At 41.2% G+C, this 9,416-nt stretch overlaps 1 protein-coding gene across 3 annotated transcripts in view; it reads left to right on the top strand.

Annotated features, from left to right (window-relative positions):
- The window catches only part of LOC122790711 (von Willebrand factor A domain-containing protein 5A-like), a 1,391,420-nt gene that overhangs the window by 45,303 nt on the left and 1,336,701 nt on the right, over positions 1-9,416 (top strand). The window lies entirely within an intron of this gene.

The following is a 9,416-nucleotide window of genomic DNA, read 5'->3' as shown; positions in this document are numbered from 1 at the left end:
ATACGTAAATATGATGCAAGCCATGTGTTTGTTTGGGATTTTAGAACAGGTAAATGTGGATTTAAGGGGAGGAAATGTTAAGTCAAATTAGCTGAAAAAGAGGTCAAATGGCAACTCGGGTTAAATGCAGCCAAAGAACCTGGGTTGAGTGACTATTTCCACTAAACCAGTCTTGGATGCAAGGATATGAATGACACGTTGTAGTAGGTATATGTACACAAGGATATGAATGACACGTTGTAGTAGGTATATGTACACAAGGATATGAATGACACGTTGTAGTAGGTATATGTACACAAGGATATGAATGACATTTTGTAGTAGGTATATGTACACAAGGATATGAATGACATTTTGTAGTAGGTATATGTACGCAAGGATATGAATGACACGTTGTAGTAGGTATATGTACACAAGGATATGAATGACATTTTGTAGTAGGTATATGTACGCAAGGATATGAATGACACGTTGTAGTAGGTATATGTACGCAAGGATATGAATGACACGTTGTAGTAGGTATATGTACACAAGGATATGAATGACACGTTGTAGTAGGTATATGTACACAAGGATATGAATGACATTTTGTAGTAGGTATATGTACACAAGGATATGAATGACATTTTGTAGTAGGTATATGTACGCAAGGATATGAATGACACGTTGTAGTAGGTATATGTACACAAGGATATGAATGACACGTTGTAGTAGGTATATGTACACAAGGATATGAATGACACGTAGTAGGTATATGTACACAAGGATATGAATGACATTTTGTAGTAGGTATATGTACACAAGGATATGAATGACAAGTTGTAGTAGGTATATGAACACAATGATATGAATGACACGTTGTAGTAGGGCATGTAGACATAGAATAAAGTCAGAAACAAGTGAATAGTAAAATAAAAAAAGAAAGCTGGTACAATAAGAAAGGAGGCAACATGTCAGGATATAATGCTTAAATAACAAAGTGCAGTATTGAGTGTTAAGATGTATATATTTTTTAACATAGCACATATGAGAATTTTTATGTTATACATTTTTTTCATATATGTGTTCTTGTACTATGTAATGAAAGTGCAATATTGTGTTCTAAAGAAGCACATACTTTTCATCACAGAATAATTTAACACCTTTATACGTTATATAATGTGTTTTTATACCTAAATGTGATGTATATAAGCACATGTGATTGTTTTATAGGTATACTTGGAAACTGTATGGCAACAGGGTGTAACACAACTGTGCAGGTTGAATGAGCAGAATTAATGAGTATTCATAAGGTTATGTTTTATTCATGAGAAGGTTAATTGATTGAGCATTCCCACTGGATCTTGATTTTTTTTAAAAATGCATTCTGTTGGGAGGAGCAACACACGTTTCACTGTTCTGATGAAGTGCTTAACCTGTATGTAAAATAGTTTTAACCCTCAGGGGTTTGTTTTTATTTGTTTTCTATTAAAAGTGATTTTTTTGAAAGTAAGCATTTGCAGTGAACTACGGTCCTTTTTTTAAATACAATTTAATGCTAAGCAGTACAATGATTAGTATGACCATTATTACTGCTTTAAAAATACATCCTTTAAATAAAATTTCCATTGTCGATTTGATTTTTGCCTTTGGTCTTCCGAAACTGGATTTCCAAAAGGATGCACTTTAAACCATGTCAATTTCATTATGGGATTTTCTGTTGGAAACCTACAAGAGAATACACTTAATCAGATTTACATTGCTCACTGTTTTTGATCATTTTTAGTTGATCTTTATGTACCAACATTGTTCTGTTTTTCTTTTTTCCTTTGATTTTGTACGCTAATGGTCCAGTTTGTTCCACTACTTCAAAAAGGGCCTCGCCAATTGCTAGCCCATGATCCTTCCATTTGGAATGTTTTTACCAGTACTTTTGTTCAGCAGGGAAAGTTTTTTTTTTTTCCAGCTGGTAATATTGGCACCTTTTTCCATAGATGGAAAGCCTGTTCCCTTGCATTATAGCCACATATGGTAGTAAGTTGTTTTGGCCATTCCTGATGTTTGCTGATTTCTAGCATGGGCCTACCATTAGGTATATCTGGATCAAATGGTAATTGTATGGGCATTTTGCGGCCTGTCATTATTTCATGTGGGGAAATACCTGTTTTGCTGTTTGGTGTCGCTCGAATACCCATTAAAATACCAGGCAGATGATGTATACATGTATTGCCCTTTTCTAAGCATGCCTTTTTTAGACGTTCTTTTAACATCCGATTTCTACATTCTACAATGCCATTAGATTGTGGATGGTATGATACATGAAACCTTTGCTGTATGCCTAACAAATTACACATTTGTTTAATGAGATCACTAACAAACTGTGGGTCATTGCCTGACTCTGTGACCTGTGGCCATCCCCAATGGCAAAAGACATTTTTCCATAAAGCTTCTGCAGTTGCTTTTGCTATTATTGTTTTGGTAGGAATTGCTTCTACCCATTTTGAGAACATCCACTACTACCAGTAGGTATCTACAACCTCCCTTTGCTATTGGCAGAGGACCTGCATAATCTGTTTGAACTGCATACCATGACCCATCTGCTGGCTGCACCCGATGTAACTGAGGCCTTACCTGAAGACAGATTATTCTTCTACAGTTAGCTTGCAGACCTTTTTTAAATTTGGGTTCCAATACTTTTCTTTTACAACTGCCTATAGCTTATCTGCTCCTACATGTCCCAGTATTTATCTGCTCCTACATGTCCCAGTATTTGGTGATTTAACTTGACCAACTGGCGTGCCAACTGAAATGGTACATATGGCAACTGTAGCCCCTTAGAGGTAGTGTATCCATAGTACTCCTTTGGTGCTATACCTGCTAGTTTGCACTGATCATTTTCTTCTTTTAAGCCCTCTTGTGTTTGTATATTTACAAGGTCTTTTTCTGTTGACTCTTCATCCAACTCTTAAGACACTAACTTCTACACTGGCATGCTCGTATTCTGGAAGTTCTTTTCCATTTTGTGCTGCTTGTTTTTCCAAAGTATCAGCTAACACATTTAACCTGCAAGTTTCACTGGTTGGCTTTTGATGTGCTTTTACTTTCAAAATGCTGTACTATCCCTGTTGATTTGATATAACTTTATATATACCTTTTAATACGTCAGCATGCCGTAATGGTTTACCTGCACTATCCACAAATCCTTGCCTTACTCAGGTTTCCATATGCACTCTTTAAGAATTTACTACATAAGCATTATCTGAAAAAATGTTAACAGGGTTGTAATACTTCAGCACATATAGTACTGCCTCCAGCTCAGCTCTTTGAGCTGACATGTGTCCTGGTAACTTGATTAGTTCGGGAGAATCCAGTTGTGGATTCTCTGGAACTATGGCAAATCCTGTCCAGTATCTGCCTTTGTCCCAATATAAGTGATCAAAATCAGATGCCAAAAATTGCACATAAGATGACATTATCTTTTCCAAACAGTTGTGCTGTTTCCCTTCATATTCCATATAATTGGACAAATAGTATTTGTCCCCTGTCTGTATAGTGACAGATGTTCTTCATTCCACATTGCTGCAGTCCTAACTATTGGGTAGTCCGCTGTCCAGTCGGCCCGAATACCAAAGTATATGGCTGACGTCGGTCAGGGCGCATTAGACTGACGTCAGTACGTCAGGGTACTAATGCGCATGACCGACGTCATATCCTCAGTCTTTTTTGCCGCATGGTCCGATGCAGAAGCAGTTTTGCGAGTGCAGGTTGGCGTTCTGAAATTTTCTGAAGTCGGAGTTTCAGACCGAATCAAAGTTGGCTAAGTACCCCGTTGGGGAACATTTTGGTTTTTTCTTGCCTCAGTATTTAACCGGATGTCAGAAAAAGTGAATAACTGTATTTCTTGTGGGAAACAGATACCTCATAGGGATTACCATACCTTGTGTATACCTTGTTTAGGGCCTGAGCACGGCGTTGTTGGATGCGCTCTTGTGCTAGATTTAACAAACGCACTATTAAGAGAAGGTTAGACTGTGCCAGGTTAGTGTTTGGGAAGCGTTGTAATTATAAAATGCCGTCGGATGCTCCGGCCCGCTTCTCCAAAAGCGCAAGGACAAAACAGCGAAGCCTAGGGTTGATGAACCGGCAGTCCCGGACGTCGGTTCTTTAGAAGGCTCAGTGGAGCCAGAGGTTTTGCCAGGAGTTTCTTTGGAGTCTCAGGCAGAGACTTTACTGTTGCAGGATGTGCCTTCTCAGGAGGTAGGCCAGGCTGAGGGGCCTTCTCAGGTAACTGTTCTTCCCTCTCTTCCCAAGGTAATTAGAGCCTCTCCTTCTGTTTCCAAAACTTCTTTGAGAGGTAGGCCAAGTTTAGCTTCAGTGGGGGCTGCTCCTAGCACTTCAGGTTCTGTGCCTAAGAAACATATGCTTAAAATGGCAGAAGATTTGATTACTCTGATTAGAGGTTCTATGCCCCCTCCTGATAAGAGGCCTAGGGTGGAACCTGAGTTTGAGAGTTTTGAACAGTGTTCAGAGGCTTCTGAGTCTTCTGCGGAAGACTTGCAGGAGTATCCTCCTTATTCTGATTCTGATGTGGATGATTCCACTCCTACAGCTTCTCCTCCTGAGGATTTCTCATTTTCAGAGACTCTGCATTCCATGAGGGAGCACTTTAAATGGGAAGGCCAAGATTTCTCTGATTCCAGGAAAAGGCTTAGGGAATTCTTGTTTTTACCCCAGCATAGGCCCTTAGCTATACCTCCTGTGTTGAATGTGGTGGAAGATGTTTTTGCAGAGGCTTCCCTGAACCCTGATTCTTTGCCTCCTGCTCCTGTTAAACCTGATAGGTACTATAGGGTGCCTGAAGCTCATAAGTATCTTTTAAGAGTCCTAGGGCAGACCCGAAACTGTTTCTCAGGGACCTAAAGGTGTTAAGGCCTCTGTTGTTAAAACCCTGTTCCCACTGATAAAGAGGCAAGGGCTTTGGATAGATGGGGAAAGAAAGTGTATACTTCTTCCACTTTAGCCATGAGGCGTTGAATTGTCAGTTTCACATGCTAAAATATCAAAATTATCTCCTTTCACAATTGAAATCTAAGGTGGATGCTTTGGCGGAAGGTATTGAGTGTAAAGAGTTGCTGGATTTGGTTCATGTGTCTGAACAAGTGGGTAAGCATTCTTTGCAATGTGGTTTTGATGCTGTACAGGCCTCCTCGAGGGTGGCTGCCACTAGTTCTGTTCTTCGCAGGCATGCCTGGTTGAGGGATCAGAATTTAGCTGAGCATGTTAAGACAAGGATTTTGGATGCTCCTTTACAGTCTGATGTGTTTGGTTGGCCTGTGGAAGCAGTTTTAAAGAAAATGGAGGACAAAGGTAAGTCTATGCAAACTGTTAAAGATTTTTGCAGGTGCAGCCACCAAGTTTAGTAGAAATTGGCCTACTAAGGGATGGACATATCCTGCTTATGATTCCCAGTCTAGGGTAGGTCTAGGCGTGGTAGGGGCAGAGCTCAAGGTTCTTTTAGGCCTAGAACAGGAGTTCACCTGCTCAGACTTCTGGTGAGGGCAGGGGTCAGTCCTTTCGTAAACAGACCCAATGACCTGCCTTTTCAGCTGCCAGTAGATTCTCGTCTGGCAGCTCCTTTGGGAGGAAGACTGTCTCTTTTCAAAGAAAATTGGGATTTAATTACTCAAGACAGATGGGTGTTGGATATCATTCACCACGGTTACAGGTTTTATTTCCATACATTGCCCCTTTCAAAGGCATGCCAGACGTTCCTCCTCCACAAAGGAAAGAGGCTCACAAGCAAATTTCTCTGTTACTCCAAATAGGGGCCATTCAGCCAGTCCCTGTATCAGAAAGGGGCCTAGGATTTTATTCTCGCCTGTTCCTAGTATCAAAGAAGGGGAACACGTGGAGACCAATTTTGGATTTATCTATCCTCAACACTTATCTGGACATTCCCAAGTTCAAGATGTTGACGTTACAACAGCTTTTACCTCTGCTGGGCAAAGATCACTGGATGGTAACTTTAGATCTCAAGGAAGCTTACCTTCATGTGCCTATAAGACTAAGTTGCAGGAAGTATCTGCGTTTTCGAGCTGGAAATTCTCATTATCAGTTCTCTGCATTGCCCTTTGGCTTATCTACTGCGCCCAGAGTATTCACAAAGGTTCTGGCTCCAGTGATAGCTTACTTCAGGCTAAAAGGAATTCAAATCTATCCTTACTTGGACGACTGCCTGATTCTGGCTCAAGAAAAGGAAGACCTTCTACAGCATCTGGAATATGTTATAGCAGTGCTAAGATGCCTAGGGTATTCTGTGAGCGAAATAAAGTCCAGTCTAGTACGCTCTCAAGACATGTGCTTTCTGGGTGTGAGACTGAATACAGCAGCCCAGATGGCCTATTTAACCCCGGACAAACAAGAGTCTATCACTTTACTTCCATCAACTATCTCATCAGTCCGTGCTGACTGCAAGGACAGTCCTTCAAGCATTAGGGTTCATGGCATCTTGTATTCTGGTGCTTCCCAATGCCAAACTGCATATGAGGAAGCTGCAATGGTATCTCAAAATGTATGGACACAGCACTGCCAGGATTTGGACACTGTCATTCAAATAATACCTTGCCTTCAAAAGAATTTTTGTGGTGGGCTCAGGAATGTCACCTAAACAAGGGACTCTCTGTGACCCGGCCAGAGGCGAGTCAGATTTTAACGACAGATGCCTCGGACATTGCTTGGGAGCTCATCTAAATGGAAAGTGGATACAAGACAAGTGGCCTGCCAGACTACAGCATCTACATATCAACATGAAGGAGATGTTAGCAGTCCAGTTTGCATTAATGGCTTTCAAGGAGTTACTTCTTCCAGGGCAGGTGTTGATTCTAACAGACAACACAACTGTCATGTGGTACATCAACAAACAAGGGGAACACATTCTTATCCTCTATGCAGGCAAGCAATGATTTTATGGGAGACTGCGCTCAGCTTGCAACTAACTCTTCAGGCAAGGTTTCTGCGGGAGCACAGAACTCCTTAGCAGATGTGTTAAGCAGACAAATCATGGATCCCCACAGTGGAAACTGGATCTTCATGTATTTCAGACATTGACAGTGTCATGGGGAACTCCAGACATAGATCTGTTCGCTTCTCCACTAAACCACCAGCTGCCAAAGTTTTGCACAAAGGGGTTTCATCACACAGCTTGGAAAGTGGATGCTCTTTCTTTCAGTTGGAAAAATCTTCATGTGTATGCCTTTCCACCTCTGCCTCTTCTTCCAAAGGTGCTCTTAAAGGTCAGACAAGACAAGCCAAGGATGATTTTAATAGCTCCAGATTGGCCTCGGCAACACTGGTACCCACTACTAAGGAGTCTGGTAAGGAAGCCTCCATGGCCTTTACCTTTGATTCCACATCTGTTATCTCAGAAGGACGGTCATCTGCTCAATGTCAAGCTTCACTCTCTTCATCTAACAGCCTGGCATATTCTGTGTTGAAACACAGCAGGTCTCAACTTCCTCAACAAGTTTTAAATGTGATTATGGAAGCTAGAAGACCTAGTACAAGGAAAGTGTACGAGAAAAATGGAAGAGATTTTTATTTTGGAGTACAGCAAAGAATTTGGAGATTTCTGAGCCTAATTTGAGTGTGGCTCTTCAATATCTTACTGAGTTATTGGACAAAGGTTTGTCCTTCTCTTCCATTAAGATTCATGCTGCAGCAATTTCAGCTCACTATGATTGTGACCCACCATTGTTTTCGCATCCTTTGTTCAAGCAGTTTCTTAGAGGGGCAAAGAATATAAGACCCCACGTAGAGCTCCTACTCCTGCTTGGGATCTCAATTTTGTGTTGGAAAAACTTACTCTACAACCTTTTGAGCCTCGGCTACTGCTGAATTGAAATACTTGTCATGGAAGACTGCTTTTCTGTTGGCTATTACTTCTGCAAGAAGGGTGTCTGAGTTGCAGGCCCTTATGGCAGTAGAGCCCTTTTGATTTTCCATAAGGATAGGGTATCATTACGTACTAATCCTTCCTTTATGCCTAAAGTGGTTTCTAGTGTGGCTTTAGACCAAACTATTCATTTGCCTACTTTTATGCAGACCCCAAAATAAAGGGGAAAAGATTTTGCACACTTTAGATGTACACAGGCAATTGCGTTATTATTTAAGCAGGACTAAGGATTTTAGGCAGTCTCAGCAGTTGTTTGTTTCTTTTGCTTTGAGTTCAGAGGGCAAGCCTGTGTCAAAACAAACTATTTCTAGGTGGATTGGGTTTTGCATTGCATTTTGTTATTCCCATCATGGCAAGGAGATTCCAGCTGGGATTAGGCCTCATTCCACTAGGGCTACTGCCACTTCAACAGCATTTCTAAGGGGTGGCAACTAAGGATATTTTGGAGGCAGCTACTTGGAGTTCAGTGCATACTTTCTCTAAGCATTATCACCTTCCTCTCTACTAGTCTAGGGCTGGTTTTGCCACAGCTATTTTGCAAGGCATGTTGTCAGCTCCTGCTTCTTTATGATTTGCCAGCCTCCCTTACCTCTGCTTTGGGATTCTACCCAATAGTTAGGACTGCAGCAATGTGGAATGAAGAACATAGTACAGTTTTGTACCTACCATAAATGTAGATGTTCGAGGATCCACATTGCTGCAGTCCAATACCCTCCCTCCTTCCCTCTGTGTTTAGGGGTGGTTGTGTAGGTGAGGTTATATGCTGATAATTTTGTATATATTGTACATATTTTTGGTGCAGGTATATTGGGCCTTGTCTTTTTAGGGTCTTCTGACATCTGGGGCAAGAAAAGACTGAGGATATGGCGTCGGTCATGCGCATTAGTACCCTGACGTACTGACGTCAGTCTAATGCGCCCTGACCGACGTCAGCCATATACTTTGGTATTCGGGCCGACTGGACAGCGGACTACCCAATAGTTAGGACTGCAGCAATGTGGATCCTCGAACATCTACATTTATGGTAGGTACAAAACTGTACTTTTTCATTCCAAAAAGTGCCATCCATTTTGCAAAGACTAATACCATCTGTAATTTTATTCATTTCAAAATTGTCTATCAGAGCATTTACTGCTTGATGTGGTGTTTGTACTGTAATGCTGGAAAATACAGGTAGGTACTCAGTTTGTTTAATACCCCAGTAAATGTCTAATAATTGCTGTATACATTGGTGGTAGCCCAGTTATACTGGAGTCATCTTCCTACTACAGAAAGTGATTGGACGTAATGTTTTTTCCTATTGTCGCTACCCTGTGTTCATTCCTGTAGTAGTACCACAGACAATGTCTTTTTCCCCTGCTGCTGCTTGTAGCACAAATGGTAACTTTGGTGTGGGTGCTATTAATTCTGTAGCTTGTGCTAATTTGTGAAAAAGACTCCTCTTCATGGAGTCCCCACTTTAAAAAGGTGGAGTTCATTTGTTCCT

The sequence above is a fragment of the Protopterus annectens genome, chromosome 16.part0 (genome assembly GCF_019279795.1).
Source record: "Protopterus annectens isolate FY-2018-M chromosome 16.part0, PAN1.0, whole genome shotgun sequence".
NCBI classification, from domain to species: Eukaryota; Metazoa; Chordata; order Ceratodontiformes; family Protopteridae; genus Protopterus; species Protopterus annectens.
The sequence above is the reverse complement of the archived record's forward strand: the minus strand, read 5'-3'. Positions and strand labels throughout refer to the sequence as shown.